The sequence below is a fragment of the Loxodonta africana genome, chromosome 8 (genome assembly GCF_030014295.1).
Source record: "Loxodonta africana isolate mLoxAfr1 chromosome 8, mLoxAfr1.hap2, whole genome shotgun sequence".
Taxonomy (NCBI): domain Eukaryota; kingdom Metazoa; phylum Chordata; class Mammalia; order Proboscidea; family Elephantidae; genus Loxodonta; species Loxodonta africana.
In genome coordinates this window covers 120557949-120581545 of record NC_087349.1, presented here as the reverse complement: position 1 = coordinate 120581545, position 23597 = coordinate 120557949, and the positions used below count along the sequence as shown (strand labels likewise).

General features: G+C 49.4%; 1 protein-coding gene across 1 annotated transcript in view; it reads right to left on the bottom strand.

Moving 5' to 3' along the window:
* The window catches only part of CAMK2B (calcium/calmodulin dependent protein kinase II beta), a 143409-nt gene that overhangs the window by 60217 nt on the left and 59595 nt on the right, over positions 1 to 23597 (bottom strand). The window lies entirely within an intron of this gene.

Genomic DNA, 23597 nt, shown 5'->3' with positions numbered 1-23597 from the left:
CATGCACTTGTGTGCCCACAATTACACGCCTGTTAGTGAGGGGCTGGCTCACGAGACGCTGGCAAAGCACAGAAAGGAGTCATTTATGTCTCCCACCAGAGAAATGCCCCACAGATAAAACACAGCATTCATTTATCCCCCCATAAAGGTATTCATCCAAAAAAAAAAAGGCTTTATTCAAAGAGATCAGGCTAAATTGGGATGCACAACCCTGCCTACCACCTTGAGTTCTGACGGTAGAGCCAACATCAGATAATTCCGCCTGCACCCCCAGGCCTGGACAGCCACAGGGAATGCCCAGGTCTGGGGCTTTTCTAGGTGATTCTGCCAACCATCTCTGTACTCAAGGAGAGGGCTTGGCGGGCAGCGAGGGGGTCAGGGTAGTGTGGGGCCCATTGTGGAAAATAGGATGGCTTGGGGACCACTAAGAGAATTCAGGGAAGAAATGGCTCACTCTGGGCCCAGAGGGGCTGGCACAAATCTCCTGTGAGGCTGTCAATAGCTGTGCCACAAGCATGAGGATGCTGGGCCACACCCCCAGGTCTGTGGGCCAGGGGGACGCACGGTGCAGAGCTAGGCCTCCAGTCAGTACCGTGCTCGCCAGGCTGTAGTGACCTTTGGTCTGTGTCTCCTCCTTGATGTACTGGCAAGAACTTCAAGCCTCCGAAGTCTGGGGTGGGGGGCCAGAGCGTCTGCCTGGGGTGGTGATGGTTTCTGCTCGCTGCAGACAGAGGGATACCCACACCTAGACCACAGAGGAGGAACCTGGACGGAAGATAGTGCTGGAGGGCAGGGAACAAGGAAGGCCTCCATTCTGCCCTCACACCGAAGCCTGCTCCAAACAGTAGGATCCCAGCCTGCTAGACTTGACCATAAATCAAACTCAGAGCACTCCACTTGTGGGGACTGACGGCACTCTGGGTCCTGTCCGCCTGGGCAGGGGAGTGGGGCTGTGGGCCCAGTTGTACCATTAGAGAGCCGGGAGGGTACAGGGCCTCTGGCCCTTATGGGAGCTGCAACCGCCAGATATTGTCTGTTCTGTGCATGTTACAGGCACTAAATGGATCCTGACCACACCCTGAGAGAGAGGAGACTGTTGAAAAAAAAAAAACCTGTTGCTGTCCAGTCAATTCTGACTCAAAGCAACCCTATCCGGCACAGTAGAACTGCCCCACAGGGTTTCCACGGAGCACCTGGTGGGTTCGAACTGCCGACCTTTTGGTTAGCAGCCATAGCTCTTAACCACTACGCCACCAGGGTTTCTGAGGGGACCATGGCAAGGCCAAAATCTGCCCATGGTCACACCCTGAGTAGTAAGGGAGAGGCTGCCAACAAAGGGAACTTGGAGGGCATGTGGGGGTAGATGGGAGCAGAGCAGGGGCATTTCTGGCTGGAAAGCTGGGCCAAGCTGAGATCTGAAGAACACAGAACAGGTTGAGCAGGTCTGCAGGTGGGAACAGGCGTCATAGGGTCCTGCTGCACCTCGAAAAAGGGGAGGACGCTGAGGCGCAATAGCCAAGAAGAGCTCAAAGCCACCAGGTGGTAAGGGGTCAGGCCCCTCAGTGGGCATGCCTTCCTCCCCAACCCCATCTCTACTCCAGGCCAGGGCAGCAGGCTTCACAGCCTACAGGAAGCCCCTGTGGACGCCACTCTCAACGACTCAAGAGAAAGGCCCTCCAGACCACAGCCCCGAAGTCATCCTGGACAAGCGGGGCTTTAACGCTCTATCCAGTCTCTGTGCTTATCCTCTGTCATTTCCTCTTCCTTTCTCCAGAGCCAAGAGGGAGCTGGGATCTAGCTGGCTGAGGCTCCCTGGGACATTCTCCAGCTGCCCAGAACACCCTGCCCCCAGGCCCCAGGTGACGGCTGCCCCCCAGAGTTCCGATCCCTACCCCACATGCTGCCCTCCCCCTCCTGCTCCGGCACCTGCTCCCTGACAGCGGGTGACTCACAGCAGAACTGGGGTGGGGGCAGGCAGGCGGCGAGACGGGAATTGAGGAGCCAGGAGAAGGGAGGGCAGAGGGACGTGGGTGGGTGCCGGCCCCTCACCAGCTGTTGGGAGCAGCAGCATGCTGTCACTGCAGAAGGACAGCCCCCCCACAAGCAGCGGGACGCCAGGCGGGGGCGAAGCAGGGAACAGGAAGGGGAGAAAATGAGCCCAAGACCAGAGTGTCAGAAGGGACCCCAGGTAAACCACCAGCCCACCCCCCCGCCTGGGCCTAGAACGAGCTCCCATGGGGTGCAGGGGCCGTGCTGCAGACCCCAGCGTGTCTAGTCCTGCAGTGGCCTCAAATGAGTGACTTCAACTCTCTAGTCCTGAGTTCTTTGTCTGGAAGACGGGAATAGTAACAGTATCGAGCCCCAAGGAATCAGGTGGGTTAAACATGAATGTGTGGCAGAAAGACTGGCTCTATCCCACACTGTAAGTGCTCAAAAATGTATTCGTTCCTCCGCCTTGCACCCCAGCCTCCTTCCCCCCTCCCTCCCCCAGCCCCCAACCCGAGGCTGCTGGAATTCCCCTGAGGTCTCAGGGTTATTTATCTGCTTCCTCAGCAGGTTCACAAAGGCACAGAACACAACTGCCCCCCCAGCCTGGCCTCCCCCCTACAGAAGACCCCTTGAACTCCCACCCATGGGAGTCTGAAACACAGGCTGGTCAGGACAGGGGCCTGTGGACGCCGGACCCTTTCTGTCAGAGGCAACACGGGGGCTCTGCTCCAGCAGCTGTGCCCTGGGAACGCAGTCCCCCAGCATGCAGGCAGGGCTTCGTGTGGCCCCTCGATGGTCCCTCCCTCCTTCACACCAGCTCAGCCCTGTACCACCTACAGCACAAGAGGCCGGTCTGTAACCCAGAGGCTTACTGACTGCATGGCCATGGCACAGAGTCAAGAACTTTGCCTGTCCTTTCAAACTACTAAGCAACAGAGCCAGGAACCCATGCCCCTCACCTGGATGGCCCTGGCCATAGGCTGATGGAACACCTGGACATTCACCCCAGGCTAGCCAAGTGGCACCTCAATTCCATCCCGTACGTGGACACCATCCTCCAGGTCTCGACATCAAGCTTTGCCCGCCTGGGGTCAGGTCCCGAAGATGGCCCTCCTAGTTGGGGGGAGGGAAGACCTTGGCACCCTGGTCGCTGGGTGAGGCACCTGGCTGCTTCCCTGTCAACGGGCACAGCAGCCCCTTTCTGGGCTGCAGGAAGGGCTAGTGGGAGAGTGCAGAGGGCCTTCAGGAGGGGCGTGTGTGGTAGAACACCAGCTAACAGGACTTCAGCAACCTACTGCCCCTTCTCTGCCTCAGCCCCTGGCTCACAGGGCACCCCGGACAGAAGTGGAATAAAATCAGCCCCAACTGTGAGGCCCCCATGGCAGAGGTGCAGAAGCTGCCCGCATGCTTCCAGGGCCCCCCATTGACTGCTCACAGGACCCCAGATGGGGGCACGGAGGTGGCCCACAGAGGTCCAGGGCTGGCCAGGAACCCAGAGCTGGGCCTCCAGCCAGGCCATCTGGCACTAGAGTCCACGGCCACCTATCCGTGCAGGGCCTGTGGGCCAGCCCCACCCAGGGAAGCACCAAGGCCAGCTTTCCCAGTACCACAGGGCTCTTGTCAAACGCTGGGGTCAGCTTTCATTCCACTGGACCCTAGGGCCATCCAGATGTTGATGTGGTGCCTTCTCTGCAGACAGGGCAGGTGGGCACTGCTATCCCCATGTGCCCCGGCACAGCGAGTCTCAGGGTAGAGCGGTTGTCAACACCAAGGTGGCAAGTCTGAGGGATGGAGCTGCCCAGGCTTAAAAGCGGGGGGGGGGGGGGGGGGGTGGGCAGCTCGAGTGAGTCTGCAGTGAAAGGCTGCCCCCAGGGCAGGTCTGGAGGGTCCGGAGTGATGCAGAAAGGGGGCCTGGAGGGAGACTGACACCATGCCCTCCCAGCCCTACTCCCGCACTGCCCGCTCCAGCAGACAGAGAAGATGCAGACAGCAGCCCTCGTAGTGGTCTGAGGGGCGTTTTGTTTTAAAAAGGCAACACAGCAGCCAGCAGGTGACCCACGGCGTCCCGCAGTGGCAGCCCTGCCTCCCTAGTCTGGAGCCATCTCCTCCTTTGCAGGAAGAATGAAGGGCCTCCAGAACCTGGGAGACAGGGCTTTCTAAGGGGCACTAAGAACTGTGTCACCACAGTGCAGTCTAGGCCTGAGCTGTTCGCTGACCAACCACGTGGGAAGGAGCCCAGCCATCTTGACCAAGGCCTGCACACACACGGGGTATAGCCAGCTTTATCATCTCCAGCTTCCTCGAGCATAAAATGGGGACCTCCCCACCTTCCACAGCAGCAAGGTATGGTGGTCGTGGAGGTTCCTGCTTCTCTCCCAGGCCCTAACCCTAGGGCTGGGCTCCCTGCCTCACACAGAGCCCTCATGCCCACCCCTCTGAGAGGCAGAAGGTGCTCTCAGCCTCCTCACCTGGATGGTAGAAGCTGTGGTCTTGGGGCACGCTCACGCCTGCATCATCCTGCACAGCCCCCTGCACACAGCTGGGTCTAGGCCACACTGTCACCCTCCAAAGCCACACTCATGACCACAGTGGTCAGTCACAACCACAGTCCAACGTCCCCCTCTTGCCTCTGCTCCCAAGTCTGCATGCCTGCCCCAACACTGTCCTCTTTCCCTGGGTGTCTCAGACCCTCGGCCTCTGCACCACATTTCCTCCTTGCTTTTGGCCCCACTCCTCCCGGGCTGTCTCAGGGACCCATGTTTTCACACCCCCTCCTCTCTGTCCCCGTCACTCACTGCCCAAACCCGCCTCCCAGATGTCCCTGCCCCCCATGTAAGTTCTTCGAATCTTTATAACGCTCTGTGTTCCCCACCCCTTCAACCCATGTTTATTAAGACCCTACTATGTGCAAACCAGTTGGACCAATAAGCAACATCATGATAAACAAAGAAAAGACTGACATTGTCAAGCATTTCATTTTACTTGGATCCACAATCACCACCCATGGAAGCAGCAGTCAAGAAATCAAACCATGTATTATATCAGACAAATCTGCCGCAAAAGGTTTAATGTGTCGAAAAGTAAAGATGTCACTTTGAGGACTAAGTTACATCTGACCCAAGCCAGAGTATTTTCAGTTACCTCATATGCATGTGAAAGCTGGACAATGAAAACGGAAGAGTGAAGAAGAATGGACGCCTTTGAATTATGGTGTTGGCAACAAATAGTGAGTATACATGGACTGCCAGAAAAACGAACAAGTTTGTCTTGGAAGAAATACAGCCAGAGTGCTCCTTGGAAGTGAGGATGGCGAGACTTCCTGTCACATACTTTGGGCATGTTATCAGGAAGGACCAGTCCCTAGAGAAGGAAATCATGCTTGGTAAAGTAGAAGGTCATCAAAAAAGAGGAAGACCCTCAACAAGATGGATTGACACAGTGGCTGCAGCAATGGGCTCAAACATTGCAACGATTGTAAGGATGGTGCAGGATCGGACAGTGTTTCATTCTGTTGTACATGGGGTTGCTATGAGTCAGAAGCGACTTGATGACACCTAACCACAACATGTGGAAATCACAGTATTAGGCTCAGGGAAGGGAAACAAGAGGCTGCCATCCAGGCCCTGGCCTCTCCAGCCTCCAAATCAGACCAGGGAGACCAGAAACAAAGGAACAGGCAGACTGGCTGGAGGGAACAAAGGGCTTCGAAGTGAGCAAGAGAAGCCAGGATCTGAGTGGCAAGAACCCCAGTCACACACCTGGGTGTGCACCAGAGCAGCGCACACACTGTGAACACGTTCACACAAGGTGTGAACATGCTGAAGTTGGGGCCCTGGGCCGGTTCTGCCTGTCCTTTTATCCTCCCCTGCCCCCCTCCTCAGGGAGCTTGTGGTACACTGCAGGGGGGTGGCAGAAAGGACCCACCGAGATTTGGGGGATGGCAGTGCTAGAGAGCCACCGACAGCATTTTCTAGAAAAGGCGGCTGAGGGAGGAGGGCAGCCCTGGCACAGAGGCTACCTTCTGGGACTGCTGACCAGCCTTGCCCCGCCTCAGCCCTCCTCAGGGACCTGATGATGTAGTTCAACCCCAACTCCAGTCCTAGCAATGGGCAAGTTGCCCACGCGGGCGACCTCTGCAGCTACTTCCCCACGGGAAAGGCGACAAAATACACAGCCACCGGCCCTCGATTTCACAGACCCCTCTCACAGGGCCAGACCCTCTCTACCCTCTCCCAACCCTCCAACAGCCAACAAGGTGGGCAGTGCTGCTGCTATAGGTGGGGAAAGCAGGTGGGCCAGGAAGGGTCGGAGCCTGGCCAGAGTCACTGCCAGAGTTGGGCCGAGGCCATTAGGCTCCCCGGGACTCTGCATTCTCTCTAGAAGCTGCGCCACAGAACTTCTGAGCTAGAGGTCCATCTCCAGCTGTCCACTTCACAGTCAGGTCCCAAGACAGAGAGGGTAGTTGTACCGGGGCCCTGCCCCCCACACACCACAGCTTCCTACTTCTCTCCTCCGGCCCATCTTTTCAGAGGCCTTTGCCTTTTTTTTTTTTTTTTGCCTTAGCCATTTTGGTTTATGAATTACAAAAATCTGTTCTCCCTGCAGTCCTGTTCAGCATCGCCAGATAAAACACAGCATGCTCAATTAAATTTAATTTCAGATACACAAGGAATAATGTTTATTGTAAGTATGTCCCATGCAGTTTGGGGTATACCCCCAATCCAGTGCCATCGATAGATTTAAAAACTTTTCCTTGTGTATCCAAAATTTAAATTTAGCTGCTAAACCTGGCAATCCTAGCCTTGTTCCCTCATCATGTACTCCTCCTCCTGTCCTTGACCAGAGATGGGAACAGTGTGCCCCATCAGGCCTGGTCTTGCTGGGTGCTGCAGGCCCCCAGGAGGCCTGGGCCCACAGCTCCTCCTCTTACTGCCTCCCTGGCAACAGAACCCAGGAGAGACTGGTTACCTTCAGTTAAAGGTTAACGTGAAGCTGAAGGGGGTTGTCCCAGGACGAGGAGCCCCCACTCCTCGCCCCACCCCTCACCCCCACCCCTCTGCCCTGCGTCTCCTGGAGCCCAGACCTACTCTGTTCCCTTTGGCTGGGAAATGGCCCAGTGAGGGGGCGGATAGGGAGGTAGTCATTCACCCGTGTAGGGGGCGGGGTGGATGGTCGCCCTGGGGAGGGTCGCACCGCGCACGCGCAGTGGCCCCTGCAGGGCAGCCACTGCGGCGGCACTTCTCTCCTAATCCTGCTATGGGGATCACAGTCTGCCGGGCTCTCATCTCCCCCAAGTAGGGGTCGTTTTCTCGGCTGTGAGTTGGGGCGCAGCCCGGCTGCAGCCCCGAAGCCCGCGGGACAGGAGCCGCGGTGCCAAGCCAGGAGGGGCCCTGGGCTGAGCAGCGCGCCGGGGGCCTTCCCTGGGCCGATCACGGCCGCCCCTAGCCAGGGACTACTGCCAGACCACTAAGCAAGTCTGAAAGACGGGGAGGTTGCCCCCATCTCAGAGAAACGAGGGGAAGGAAGATACAGCTGGACCAGCCTTAACGACACTCCCCTCCCTCCCTCCCGCATCGTCGTCGTCGTCGTCGTAGTTCAGAGAGTCCAAAAACAAAGGAGATCAGTTGCTGGAGGTGATTCTGACTCACGGAGACCCCATGTGTGTCAGAGTAGAACCGTGCTCCATAGGGTTTCCAATGGCTCCGTTTTCCTAAGCAGATGGCCAGGCCGCCCAGGGAGCCTCTGACTGGACTCAAACCTCCAACCTGTAAGTCAGCAATGGAACACAAACTGTGTGTGCCATCCATGGACCTTCAGGGAGTTCAGGGCACCAGGTTACCACCCCACCACCAGTGTCCCCCGTGCTGGCTCCCTGGTCACGGACAGCGTCCTGCACCCTGCCTTGGAGCAGCTCCCTTCCTCCGACTCTCAGCCAGGGGGTGCTAACACCGGCTGGGGCCAGCTTCCCTACTTCTGTGTCCAAATGAACAGGCTGGCAATCCACAAACCATCCCTCTCAAGAGCAGCCGCGAGAAGGAGCCCCTGAACATGTTTTTAAGACTTGCATGCCTAATGATCTCTTTACCCCCAGTCAATTAATTTTCTCCTAACTGCTTTTGTTAGCACTTTAATAATCTCTAATTATTCAGGGCATGCAGAGACTCTGAATGTCTCACAATTCTCTATTTAATTAGTATTAAATTTAAAAAATCTAATTGTTATAGCTTTTGGCATAAATTTGGTTTAATACTGCAGCATCCCACATGGTCTGATTACAACGAGCTACTGGGTGCGGTAGCTCCTCTGCGTCCAGTGCCTGCTTCCTCCTCCTCGCACCTGCCTTCGCTCCCCGTTCTACATCCTCAGAAGAGCTGTCTCCTCGTGTCCCTGGGCAGATATCCAAGGGGGTGCCTAGTGAGAGAATGAGGCCCCCCAGATTTGTGCTGGACCCGAATGAGAGACAACAATCGAGCAGCAGCAGCCTGCCGCAGCTTCCTGCCAGCCCCCCGGGCCCTCTTTTTCCTTCCAGAACACTGCCCCTGGCACCTCCATCCCTTAAAAAGCCCAAACCAACCCACTGCCATCGAGTGGATTCCGACTCATAGTGACCCTATAGGACAGAGTAAAACTGCCCCATAGGGTTTCTAAGGAATGGCTGGTGGATTCGAACTGCCGACCTTTTGGTTAGCAGCCGAGCTCTTAACCACTGAGCCACCAGGGCTCCCCACCATCCCTCAGCACTGCCTCCACTGGAAGCATATGTGACCTCTGAGAGCCCAGGTACAGGCTTCAGCGTGGCAGCCAGGCCTCAGGCAGAGCCTGGCAAGAACCCCAAAGCTGTGTGAACCCCAGCAGCCCTGCTCCCACTTCCTGAACAGCCAGCTGGCTTCAAGGTGGAAACTCTCTGGACCCTTGGTCCCCGCAATCGTCCAGACACTCCCAGTGACCAGGGCTCCCAGCAACCTGAGTCCTGTACACCCCCTTTGAGGCTGGGCCCCACCTCACCTCCCATTTCAGGAGCTTTAACCTGACTCCAGCATAAACTGCACGCTTGTTCATTCAAAGTTCATTCATTTAAAACATTCATTTACTCAAACTTCTGAAGGGTGTGCGACGTCCCAGGCCCTGGGTGGGTGTGGGGGATGGAGTGGTCAGTTAGAGAAAGAAGGCCTGTGCCTGCTGGGGCCTGGCAGCCTGGTGGCAGAGACACCATAAAATAGACGTGGAGGGTCCTCTCCAAGAAAATGACATAAATAGGAGCCAGGCGGATACACAGAGTCCATGGGTGGTACAAACAGTTAACACATTTGGCTGCTAACCAAAGGGCTGGAGGTTCAAGTTCACCCAGAGGCGCTAGGGAACAAAGGCCTGGTGATCTACCTCGGCAAAGTCAACCACTGAAAACCATATGGAGCACAGTTCTACACGGACATACACGGGGTCATCATGAGTCAAAGTCAACCCAATGGCAACTGGTTTCCATTGGTACCGAGGGCTCTTGGCCATGAGGAACTGAACGAGGACAAGCACCAGAGCCAAGTTACTGAGAGGAAGGGGGCGAGCAAGCCAGATGGGCAGAGCCTCAGGGGCCAGGTTGAGAACTCCGGACTTTGTCCTCGCCAGTCAATGAAGGGTTTAATGAGGTGGAGGGGGATCTTCTGACGTGTGTCTTACAGGCTCTGGGCTGGAAGCTGGGCAAGTGTGCAGGTGAACCAGCTACACTGCCCCTTAAGGACCAGGTGATCAGTCAGGGAGGGCCGACAGGTGACTGGTACGGGGCCTGGGGAGTCCAAGCCAGGTGAAGTTGCTGCCAGCTGGGAGAGTCCAGGTATGCATTGTGGAGGAAGTGGTACTGGGACCCACAGGCGGGTGGGCAAGGCTAGAGGTGTGTACACGTGGGGTCGTCGTGGCCAGGAATGGGGTGGTGGGTGGAAAGATGGGAGGGGCCCTGGGCCCTGCAGGAAGCGCTGCCATACCCCAGGCACCATTCTATCACTTCCAGCACTTCCCGCTGGCACAACTCCTCGAGGTCTCACAGCATCCTGATGACGCACATGCTATTTTTATCCCATTTCATGGCTGGGGACACTGAGGTATAGGGAGGCTGGTAGCTTGGCTGAGGTCATACAGCCAGGCAGTAGCGGAGTTGGAACTGGACCTGGCATTCTGGCTTCAGACCCTGCACTCACATGCGGTGAGGGAGGGTAAGCACTCGGCTGGCACCTCCCAGCACTGTGCCCTACCCTGGGCACCACCTACCCTGTGACCCCAGGTCCCCACCCTCACCACAGAGTACGTCATCCCACCTTGAAGAGCGGAGAAGATGAGGTACAGGAGCACATGCTGGGAGGTAGGTGCCCTGCAGGGACCACCTGCTGCAGGACGAAGTGCTATTACATTAGGATGCTGCAAGAGAGGCCTCTTACCCCACCCCAAGAGCGCCAACCAAATGCCGCCTCGCACTGCCACACCCAACACTGCTGTGACAGGCTGGTGGGCATAGGCTGGGACATTGAAGCACAGCAGTCAGGCCAAAGCCAACTTGGGGTGATTTCCAACCCATTCCTCCCTCCCACCGAGAAGGGACATGGTTTTTCCCAGAATTGGGGTAGGCTGGCCAGGAATTCTGAGGCTGGTCTCTCATGCTTATAGGTGTGGTCCACAGGTGTGTGCCATGTGGGGCCAGGCTGCTGATGGACAGTGGCTGCTGCACACCCCACCCTCATGGATGCCCCTCTAGAGCAGAGCCCACGCTAAGGCCTGGTGACATAACTCAGCGGTCCAGACTCAGTGCTACGAGAACACTGGGCTGCGAGAAATGTGACCATGGGCTGCATACACGATAATGTCAAAGAGTTTTGTCATTTTTTTAGATAGGACGATGCTACTGTGGCATTCTTTAAAATCTATTTCTTTTAGCAATACATGCTGGGACATTTGTGGATGCAATCACAGGAGGTCTGGGCTTTGCTGCAGGACACTGGGGGGGGGTACAGATGGATAAGAGTGGGCAGACGTGGGGGTTCATTCCATCATTTTCTTCATATTTTCAGTGTTTGACATCTCCTGTACTGAAGAATTAAAAAAAAAATGCCTAATGTAAACTTTCACTTAAAGCACAATAAAAATTATTAAAAAAAAAAAAGCCTAATAAAACTGCAGTACTGGGCAGTCTGGAAGCCTTGAACTTGAAGATCTTGGTGAAATCAGAGGCAGTGCAGGAGAGTGGCTCAGCCTGCCCCTCTGTGCACAAGGCACACTGGGCCTACAGGAAGAAAACAAGAAGGTAGGCTGTGCTGCTCACAATTCCAGACCTGGCCCTGGCTGGTGGCCCTGCCTCCCACCACCAACCTGGCACGGCTTGGGCAGAGTGAGGCTGGACAGACAACCACGGAAGCACCCCTCAGATACAGAGGCGGCTGAATCTGCAACCAGCTCCTGACGCGCTACATTGCGGCAGGCCTGTCCCGCAGCCTGTGCCAATTAGCAGAGGCCTCCCAAGGAGCCAGGCCACACAACACTCAGACGTTGCCGAAAGGAGCTGGCCCCGCCGAAAGGAGCTGCCCCCGGAAAGCAGCATCACTGGCCGGGCCGCGGGCCGCTCCCAGGCCGAGGCAGTGGTGGGGAGAAAGGAGGCCACACAGGTGGTGCTTACAGAGCATGCCTGAAATTTCAGGTGTCCCCACCTCTAAATCCTTACAGTTTACAGATCACTTTGAAGGAGCAAATACAGGATTGTGAGAAGAATTCAGAAGAACTGCGTAATCCCACGGAGACATACTGGGTCCTTTGTTACTTTTTCTGTTTGAGCCTAACTCCTACTCATCCTACAAAACCCAGCACAATGCAACTTTTGCTAGGAGTTTCTCTAATTTCCCCGGAGCCCCTCCCTGTGCTCCCACCTAGCTTATGGGTTGTGATTGTTTATTTCAGAATATGTTTGTTCATCACTGTGTCTGCAGTGCCTGGAGGAGCCAATCTGTTGAATGAATGAGTATCTCTCTCACTAGTCTAGAAGAATCCGAGGATGGACCCTCTCCTCCTCTGGCGATCTGCTCCCATGGCCGGCACAAGTCAAAAGATGAGAAAAGATGTGCAGAGTAGCCAGGGGGTAGCTGGCAGTGATTAACTGTTCTCACAGAAGAAGGAGACTCCCCTGGGAGGTGGCAAGGTGCTGCCCTGCACAGAGACAGATGCAAGACTGGAATGGTGCCCAGAAGAGGCAAAGCCCCAAGACCATGTCTTCTGTCCTTGGAGACTGGACAAGATGGGGAGGCCAACTAGCCAGGACTCTGCTGCCCTTGTCCAGGCCACATGGCAGCACCTCATCCAGCAGTGAGAATGGACACACCGGGGCAGGCGGGGGTCCTCAGGGCAGCCGGAGCACCACGGCCCAGCCCAGCTGCGCTCAGGGTAGGGGTGAACAAGAGACCAACATGGCAAAGCACGGAGGAACGCTCAGGATGACACTCACACGCCTGGGAGAGGGTGCTTGTGGACAGGCGGTACCTCAGAAACTGCGCCTTGCAAGTGCACCATGAGACATATTTCACAAGGGAAGCACTTAACACCAGCATTTTGGCCGGGGCCGCCTGTCAGATGGTGGAAACATGGCTGTGTCCCTGTGTTCCGGTGGTGCAACCCAGGCCCCAGCATCCAGCCCCAGGGAGGTGCTGGATGGAGGATGGCTGTGGCACAGGGACTGTCACAGTCCAGCTGCAGGGCTCAGGCTTCACGTCTCCAGGTCTCAGTTTATGCTGCAGAGAAGGGTGCACCTGGGCAGTGCGAGGCTATGTGGGCCAGCAAGGCCACCAGGACACACTGAGCCACCTTGAAAGTGGAAGCTGCAACTGCAGTGAGCCCAGGGTCCATGCTGCCAGCGGCCTCATGGATCTGAGCTCTGAGGTGCAGTCCATGCCTCCCAGGGGGAGGATATGAGAAGCAAGGAGCCGGGCCAGCACAGCCCAGACCAGTGGCCATGGAGACCCAGGCCTGACAAGTGGCTATGGCAACAGGGGTGAGGTTTTATCTGCAAGGAGGCAAGGCTCTGACCTGCTGGCTGAAACTCCAAGCAGGTGTGGACAGACAGGGCAGCTCAGGACTCAGAGCCACAGTGATTTGCAGGCCCCGGCAGGCGTGGGGTTTATGAACATCAACCACACACAGAGGACACTGGGTGACTGAGACCCCATAAGCCCCTGTCATGGGAGGAGTCAGACGACAAGGGCTGCAACAGGCTCCCAGAAGCCACTCCATCTGGTTTCAAAGAATGCTCCCCAAAAGAGGGAACATTCAGTTGAGTCTCTGAAGGCCTGGTACACAGTAGGGCTCAAGCAATGCCTGGCACATGGTTCAATAAACCTGCACAGCAGAGCGAGGCTGACCTGCCCAACCATCTTGGGTTCCAGGGTGTGGTTCGTGAATTGTCAGATCCTCCCCAGTCAAGAGGAGCTATCGCTGCTAACCTTGAAGGGGGACCAAAGTCTCATGGATCAACTTCCAGCCAAACAGCACCCACCAGCCATGATGGTTCCGGGCCCAGTGGCAGTGGAATGGAACCCTCCCTATTAGCTCAGATTTATATCCAGATGTTAATGATAGCTGCTGACAGTGCCCTGGGGAGGGAGGGAGGCGGGTGGCAGAGGCAGGAGTATAAACCAGTGCTCCTTGGGGCTGGGATCACTGCCCCTCCTATCTGACCCTATGCTTATGGAGGATCTGCCAGGGGTGTCACCTGGTGTTCCCTGGGGCTGGGATCACTGCCCCTCCTATCTGACCCTAGGCTTAGGGAGGATCTGCCAGGGGTGTAACCTAGTGCTCACTGGGGCTGGGATCACTGTCCCTCCTATCTGTCCCTAGGGTTAGCAGGATCTGCCAGGGGTGTAACCTAGTACTCCCTGGGGCTGGGATCACTGCCCCTCTTATGTGACCCTAGGGTTAGGAGGATCTGCCAGGGCTATCACCTAGTACTCCCTGGGGCTGGGATCACTGCCCCCACCTATCTGACCCTAAGTTAGGAGGATCTGCCAGGGGTATCACCTAGTATTCCCTGGGGCTGGGATCACTGCCCCTCCTATCTGACCCTAAGTTAGGGAACATCTGCCAGGGGTATCACGTAGTACTCCCTGGGGCTGGGATCACTGCCCCACCTATCTGACCCTAGGGTTAGGATCTGCCAGGGGTGTCACCTGGTACTCCCTGGGGCTGGGATCACTGCTCCTCCTATGTGACACTAGGGTTAGGGAGGATCTGCCCGGGGTGTCACCTAGTACTCCCTGGGGCTGGGATCACAGCCCCCCCATCTGACCCAAGGGTTAGGAGGATTTGCCAGGAGTGTCACCAAGTACTCCCTGGGGCTGGGATCACAGCCCCTCCTATCTGACCCAAGGGTTAGGAGGATCTGCAGGACCAGGCAGCACTAAGGAGAGGGGGCACTGAGCTCCTCTGCTCTCGTCTGCCTTTGGCCCACCCACCCCACTTCACTCACTTCCGGCCTCCATGGCTCCTGTGGTGCCTTAGGGACACCTCACCCAGGGGCACTGTATCTGCTGTGGGCCCTCCCATACCTCATCCCCAGATCCCATAAGGCTCACGCCCTGTCTCCCTCAGATCTGTTCTCCAGTGTATTGCTCAGAGAGGCCTTCTGTGAGGGCCCTGCTAGAATTACTCTCCCTCTGCCTTATTTTCCTCCCCTGAACCCATCACCTTCTATCATGCTGTAGATGGATTTCTTTGTGTTGTTTGTTGTCAGTCTCTCCACCAACAGCGGAGACACCACAGGGCCAGGGAGCCACCTGGTTTTTCCACTGCTGGGTCCCCAGTGCTTAGGACAGAGCCCATCACAGAGCAGGGCTCAGTAAGTGACGGCTTAATTAATCTGCTGAGGGCATACTTTGTTCAGGGACCCCACAAGACCCTATACACAGATCTTTTAAACCTGCTATATCCTCACAGATGTAGGTAGAATGTTATCCCCACTTTGCAAAAGAAGTAACTGGCAGTACACAGCCGTGGGAACAGCCACCTACATTCCTAGGGCAGCTTGCTGGTGCCAGAGTAGGCAACAGGGACCTTGTCCTCCAAAAATCAGGACTGTGGGTTTTGATCTGCCTGGTGGTTTGCCAAAGTGAGAGCACAGAGGCTGGCCATTGTTTCAACCCCCCTCAGGCCAATGTGGCTTCCCTGGTAGCTGCAGTAGAGGGGATTTAAAGAGACAGAACACCTTTTTTTCCTTCTCTTATTGGATATAGGCATTTAAAAAATATCTGTCAGGTCACCGGCTGACTACAGAGATAACGGAACACAGATTTCAATGACCACACATAATAAGGAATATAATCTTTGAAAAAATAGTTTGGAAAAGTCATTATATAAATGGACACATGCAGCCCTCAACAAAAACAGCAGCAACTGCTGAGGAAAGCAAAGAATCTGATTTCCAGAGTAGCACAGTATAATGTTCAAACTGCCCAGCTCTCAACAAAAAAAGAGAGTTTCAGTAGTAGTTTTGAGTGGGCAGAAAGAATGAGTGAACTTGAAGACTGGACAATTGAAATTAACCAATCTGAGGAACAGAAAGAAAAAAGAATGAAGAAAAATGAACAAAGCCTCAGGAGACTATGGGACACGATCAAGTGTACCAATATATGCATTATGGGAGTGCCAACAGAAGAAGAGAGAAAGAGTCCAAAAAAAGGAATAAAAAAATGCCCCAAAACATCCCAAATACAATAAAAGTCATTGTCATGGATTGAATTGTGTCCCCCCCAAAAATATGTGTCTACTTGGTTAGGCCATGATTCCCAGTATTCTATGGTTGTCCTCCATTTTGTGATTGTAATTTTATGCTAAAGAGGATTACAGTGGGATTGTAACACCACCACCCTTACTCAGGTCACCTCCCTGATCCAATGTAAAGTGAACTTCCCTGGGGGAGGCCTGCACCACCTTTTATCTCTCGAGAGAGAAAACCAAAGGGAAGCAAGCAGAGAGTTGGGGACCTCATACTACCAAGAAAGCAGCACCAGGGGCAGAGCACATCCTTTGGGCCCGGGATCCCTGCACCTGAGAAGCTCCAAGACTACGGGAAGATTGAGGACAAGGACCTTCTTCCAGAGCCAACAGACAGAGGAACCTTCCCCTGGAGATGATGCCTTGAATTTGTACTTTACCGTGAGGAAATAAACTTCTCTTTGTTAACGCCATCCACTTGTGGAATTCCTGTTATAGCAGTACTAGATTACTAAGACAGTCATGAATCCAAACATTTAAGTAGTTCTACAAACTACAACTAGGATAAACTCAAACAGATCCACACTAAGATACATTGTAATCAAACTGTTGAAAGACAAAGAGAGACTCTTGAAAGCAGCAATAGACAACTGACTTGTCATTTACAAAGGATCCTCAATAAGATTAACATCCAGTTTCTCATCACCAAACCATGATGTTCAGAATGTAGTGGAATGATACATATAAAGTGCTAAAAGAAGAAAAACTTCCAACCAAGAATTCTATATCCAGCAAAAGAGTCCTTCAAAAATGAATGATACACATCTGACCCTACAGAAATAAAAACAACTGTCCACCTAAGAGACTAGTATGAATAGTCGTATGCCAACAAATTAGGAAATGTACCAGTTCTTTGAAACACATAAACTCCATACTTTGACTCAGGAAGAAACAGTGGATCTCAACAGACCCATAACAAGTAGAGAGATTGAACCAGTAATCAAAAACCTCCCAACAAAGATTACCAGGTAGCTTCACTGAGGACTTCTACCAAACATTTACAGAGAAGACTTCAACACTGCTTCAACTTTTCCAGAAAACAGAAGAGGAGGAATTACTTCCTAACTCACTCTATGAGGTGAGCATTACCCTGATACCAAAGGCAGTCAAACATGCCACAAGAAAATTACAGACCAATATCCCTAATGAGTATAGACATAAAAATACTAAAAAAAAATACTAGCAAACTGAGTCAAAAAACATATTAAAAGGATTATACACCATAATCAAGTAGAATTTATTCCATGAAGGAAACGGTGTTTCAACATTAGAAAATCCATCAATGTAATACACAATATTACTAAAACAAAGGAAAAGAACCACACTTTCAATCAATGAAGATAAGGCATTTAACAAATTCAACACCCTTTCATAATAAAAACACTCGACAAGCTAGAAATAAAAGGAAAAATCATCAATATAATAAAGAGCATTTATAAACACCCACAGCTAACATCATACTCAATGAAGAAAGACTGACAGTTTTCTCATTATAGTCAGGAACAAGACAAAGACACCCACCCTCACCACTGCTACTCAACATTGTTCAGGAAGTCCTACCCAGAGACATTAGGCTAGGGGAAAAAAAAGTATACAAGTCTGGAATGAAGAAATAAAACTATCACTTTTCCCAGGTGACAGGGTCCTATCCATAAAGAACCCCAAAGATTATACAAAAAAATTATTATTACTAATAAATGAATTCAGCAAAGTGGTAGGTTACAAGGTCAAATATGAAAAATCAGTCAGGTTTCTATGCATTAGTAGTGAGCAAGCAGAAAAGGAAATTAAGGAAACACTGCCATTTATAATACCAAAAAAAAAAAAAAAACAAACCCAGTGCCATCGAGTCTATTCCGACTCATAGCAATCCTACAGGACAGAGTAGAACTGCCCCATAGAGTTTCCAAGGAGTGCCTGGAGGATTCAAACTGCCAACCCTGTGGTTAGCAGCCGTAGCACTTAACCACTACACCACCAGGGTTTCCCCATTTATAATAGGACATAAAAAATAGAGCACCTAGGAAAAAATTTTACTAGGAAGGTGAAAGACCTGTACATTGAAAACTATAAATCATTACTAAAAGAAATTTTTAAAGGCCTAAATAAATGGAAGGACATTCCATATTCATGGACTGGAAGGCTTAATATAGTTAAGATGTCAATACTACCCAAGGCAATCTATAAATTCAATGCAACCCCATCAAAATTCAAACAGCCTTTTTTGCAGAAATGGAAAAGCCAATCCTCATTATATGGAAGGGCAAGGGACCCTGGATAGCTAAAACAACCCTGAGGAAGAAGAAAGTAGGAGGACATACACTTCCTGATTTAAAAACATTCTATAAAGACACAGTAATTAAAACAGCCTGTACTGGTACAATAATAGATACACAGACCAAAGGAACAGAATTGAGAGTCCAGAAATAAACCCATTTATCTATGGTCCACTGATTTTTGACAAGGGTACTAAGTCCACTCAATGAGGGAAGGAAAAGACTCTTCAATAAATGGTTTTGGGAAAACAGGATTTGCATATACAAAAGAATGAATCACAATCCATACCTCACACCACATACAAAAACCAATTTAAAATGGATCGGGGACCTAAATGTAAAGATTAAAATCATAAAGTTCTTAGAAGAAAATATAAAGGTGTGATTAACAAAAGCATGAGCAGCAAAAGACAAAACAGATAAATGAGACTTCATAAAAATTAGTTATTTTTGCTCATCAAAGGACTTTCTCAAAAAGTGAAGACAATCTACAGACTGGGAGAACATTATCAGGAACCATATATCTGATAAGGGTCTAATATCACATATACATAATCTATATATATCTATCTATCTATATATCTATAATCTTTACAGTAGCAGATTACCAGGTGTTTTCTCCTGCGGAGCAGCTGGTGTGTTCGAACTGTCTACCTTTCAGTTAGCTACCAAGTGCTTAACCATTGTGCCATGAGAGATCCTTCCATTAAAAAAAAAAAAAATTTTTTTTTTTTTTTAAATTAGCCATCCATTAAAACCAAACCCAAACCTGTTGTCGTTGAGTCGATTCTGACCCACAGTGACCTTACAGGACACAGCAGAAATCCCCAGAGGGTTTCTAAGGTGGTAATCTTTACAGAAGCAGACCACCACATCTTTTTCCTGCAGAGCAGGTGGTGCGTTCAAACCGCCAACCTCCCGGTTAGCAGCTGAGTGCTTAAAAATTGCACCACCAGGGCTCCCTCCATCAGCCATTAGGGAAATGCAAATCAAAACCACAAAGAGATAACACCTCACCGCCCCCCACCATTAAAATGGAAATGATAAAAAAAAAAGGGAAAACAACAGGTGTTGGTGAGGTTATGGAGAAACTGGAACCCTCATCCATTGCTGATGGGAATGTAAAATGGTACAACCACTGCTGAAAAGTTTGGCAGTTCCTCAAAAAGTTGAACATAGAACTACCATAAACCAAAAAAAAAAAAAAAACCCAGTGCCGTCCAGTGGATTCCGACTCATAGTGACCCTATAGCACAGGGTAGAACTGCCCCATAGTTTCCAAGGAGCACCTGGTGGATTCAAACTGCCAACCCTTTGGTTAGCAGCCATACCACTTAACCAGTATGCCACCAGGGTTTCCAGAACTACCATATGATCTAGCAATTCCAATCCTAGGTATATACCTAGAAGAAGTGAAAGCAGGAACGCAGATAGAAACCTGTACTATTCATTGCAATACTTTCACAATAGCCAAAATGTGGAAACAACCAAAATGTCCACCAACAGATGAATACATAAACAAAATTTGCTATATACATACAATGGAATATTATTCAACCTTAAAGAGAAATGAAGTCCTGAAGCATGTCACTATATGGATGAACCCTGAAAACATGCTACGCAAAATAAGTCACTGACAAAATGACACTGTATGATCTCACTTATACAAAATAAGTAAATATATAGGAAATAAAGATGAAGAAATTGAAGATTTTCATGAACTGATCAAACATGCAATCAAGATACTTTGATAATTACTGGTGAATCAAATGCGAAAGTCGGAAACAAAGAACAAGGATCAGTAGCTGGAAAACACAGCCTTGATAGAAGCTAGGCCAGAGATGGTATGACAGAATTCTATAAGACCAATGACTTATTGGAAACACTTTTTTCAACAACACAAATGATGACTATACACATGGACCTTGCTGGATGGAATTCACAGCAGTCAAATCAATCTCATCTGTGGAAAGAGACAATGGAGAAGTTCAATGTCATCAGTCAGGACAAGGCCAGGGGCTAACTGTGAAACAAACCATCAGTTGCTCATAGGCAAGTTCAAGTTGAAGCTGAAGAAAATTAAAACAAGTCTTCCCAAGCCAAAGTACGCCCTTCAATAAACCCATCTGAATTCAGAGACCATCTCAAGAATAGATTTGACACACTGAACACTAATGACTGAAGATCAGAAGAGTTGTCAGATGACATCAAGGGTACCATACGTATAGAAAGCAAAAGGTTATTAAAAAGACAGGAAAGAAAGAAATGATCAAAATGGATGTCAGAAGAAATTCTGAAACTTGCTATTGAGCACAGAGTAGCTAAAGCAAATGGAAGAAATGATGAAATAAAGGAGCTGAGCAGAAGATTTCAAAGGGTGATAAAGTATTACAATGAAATGTGCAAAGACCTAGAGTTAGAAAACCAAAAGTGAAGAACATGCTCAGCATTTCTCAAGCTGAAGGAACTGAAGAAAAAATTAAAGTCTCAGTTGCAATACTGAAAGATTCTATGGACAAAAAATTGAATGACTCAGGAACCATCAAAAGCAGATGGAAGGAATACACAGAGTCACTGTACCCAAAAGAACTGGTTGGTGTTCAACCATTTCAGGAATCAATGGAAGGGGTCCAAGGAGGCACTGGCAAAAAACAAGGCTCCAGGAATTGATGGAATACCAATTGAGATGCTTCAACAAGCTGATATCAGGCTGGACGCACTCACTCATCTATGCTGAGAAATTTGGAAATCAACTGGAAGAAATTCATATTCATGCCCATTCCAAAGAAAGGCAATCCAACAGAATGAGAAAATTATCAAACAATATCATTAATATCACATGCAAGCAAAATTTTGCTGAAAATAATTAAAAAATGACCACAGCCGTACATCAACAGGTTCAAACTGGATTCAGAAGAGGATGTGGAACAAGGGATATCATTGCTGATGTCAGATGGAACTTGGCTGAAAGCAGAGAATACAGAAAGAGGTTTACCTGTGTTTTGTTGACTATGCAAAGGCATTCCACTGTGTGTGGATCGTAACAAATTGTAGATAAAATTTCAAAGAAGAGAAATTCCAGAACGCTTGATTGTGCTCATGCAGTACCTATACGTAGATCACGAGGCATTTGCTTGAACAGAACAAGGGGATAGTACATGGTTTAAAACTGAAAAAGGTGTGCATCAGGGTTGTATGCTTTCACCATACTTATTCAATCTGTGTGTTGAGCAACTAATGTGAGAAGCTAGATTATATGAAGAATGCAGCATCAGGACTGGAGGAAGACTCATTAACAACCTGTGGTATACAGATGACACGACTCTGCCTGCCAGAAATGAAGATGACTTGAAGCACTTACTGATGAAGGTCAAAGATTACAGCCTTCAGTATGGAGGGGAGAAAGGGGTGTTTTTGCTCAGGGGGGCATTGCGTTTATGTTAATGGTGGTAGAATAATTTGGAAAAGGATAGCAATAATTGTTGCACAACAAGAAGAATCACTGAATTATACACACAGAAATTGGTTAAAAAATAATAGGTGAGACTGATGGGGGTATAAAGGAATGCTTCATATTACTTTCACAATTTTTCCAAAATTATAAAACACTTATAAAATAAAATATTTATTTTAAAAAATGAAAGAGAAATTAAGACATTCCAAGATAAACAAAAGTTAAGAGAATTTGTTGCTAGGAGACTTGCCCTACAAGAAATGCTAAAGCAGTCCTTCAGTCTGAAATAAAAGGACACTAGATCATTCATAAAGATAACTACATAGGTAAGTATAAAAGCCAATAGTATTTTATTTTGGGCATGTAACTCCTCTTTTGTTTCCTATACGATTTAAAAGACAAATATATAAAACAGTAAGTATAAATCTATGTTAACAGAACAAAATGCATAAGGATGTAATTTGTGATAACAACAGAAAGGGGAGGACAGAGTTGGAAAGGAGCAGAGTTCATGTAGGCTATTGAAGCTAAGTTGGTATCACTTCAAACTATTGTTGTTAGGTGCTGTCGAGTCAAGTTTTGACTCATAGTGACCCCATCTGACAGAACAGAACTGCCCCATTGGATTTTCTTGACTGTAACATTCATGGAAGCAGATCATTTGGTCTTTCTCCTGCAGAGTTGCTGGGTAGATTCAAACTGCCAACCTCTTGGTTAGCAGCGGAGGGCTCAGCCATTGCACCACCAGGGCTTCTCAATTCAAACTAGATTGATATAAATTTAGGATGATAACTATAACCCACATGGTAGCTACAAAGAAAATAGCTTAAAATATATACAGAAAAGGAAATGAAGTAGGAATCAATAAGGTACGCTAGAAAAAAATAAATCAAACACATAAGAAGGCAGTATTGGAGGAACTGAGTAACAAAAAAAGATATAAGATATACAGAAAAAAAAGTACAATGGCATAGGTAAGCCCTTCATTATCAGTAATCACTTTAAATGTGCATAGATTAAACTCACCAATTAAAAGACAGATATTGGTAGGATGGATTAAAAGACATGATCCAGTATATGCTGCTTACAAGAGACTCACTTTAGACCCAAAGATACAAATAAACTGAAAGTGAAAGAATAGGAAAAGATATTCCATGTAAATAGTAACCAAAAGAGAGCTGGGGTGGCTACATTAATATTAGACAAAATAGATTTTAAGTTCAAAATTGTTACAAGAGATAAAGAAGGACATGTTATATTGATAAAAGGGTCAATTAAGCAAGAAAATATAACAATTATAAACATATATGCATCAAAAAACAGAGCCCCAAAAGATATGGGACAAACCTAGACACAACTTAAGGGAGAAATAGTTCTACAGTAATAGAGACGTCAATATCCCACTTTAAAAAATGGATAGAACAACTAGACAGAAGATCAACAAGGAAATTGAGAGCTCGAAAAACTATAAACCAACTAGACCTAACAGACAAATACAGAACACCCCACTCAACAACAGCAGAATATACATACTTCTCAAGTACACGTGGATCATTCTCCAGGATAGACTATGTATTAGGCTGTAAGACAAATCTGAAAAAATTTTTTAAATCCAAATCATGCAAAATATCTTCTCTGACCAAAACAGAATGAAGCTAGAAATGAATAACATAAAGAACCTGTAAAATTCACAAATATGTGCAAATTAAACAACACACTCTTTAAAAACCAACGGGTCAAAGAAGAAGTCACTATAGAAATTGGAAAATACGTTAAGACAAATGAAAATGAAAGCACAACATACCGAAATGTATGGAATACGGCTCAAGTGGTGCTCAGAAGGAAATTTATAGCTGTAAACACCCACATAAAAAAGGAAGAAAGGCATCAAATCAACAACTGAACTTTACACCTTAAGGAACTAGAAAAAGAAGAACAAACTAAACCTAAGGCCAGCAGAAAGAAGGAAATAATAAAGATTAGAGCAGGGATAAACAAAACAGCAAACCAAAAACCAAAGCCACTGCCATCGAGTCGATTCTGACTCAGAACAAAATAGAGAATAGAAAAAACAATAAAATGAATCA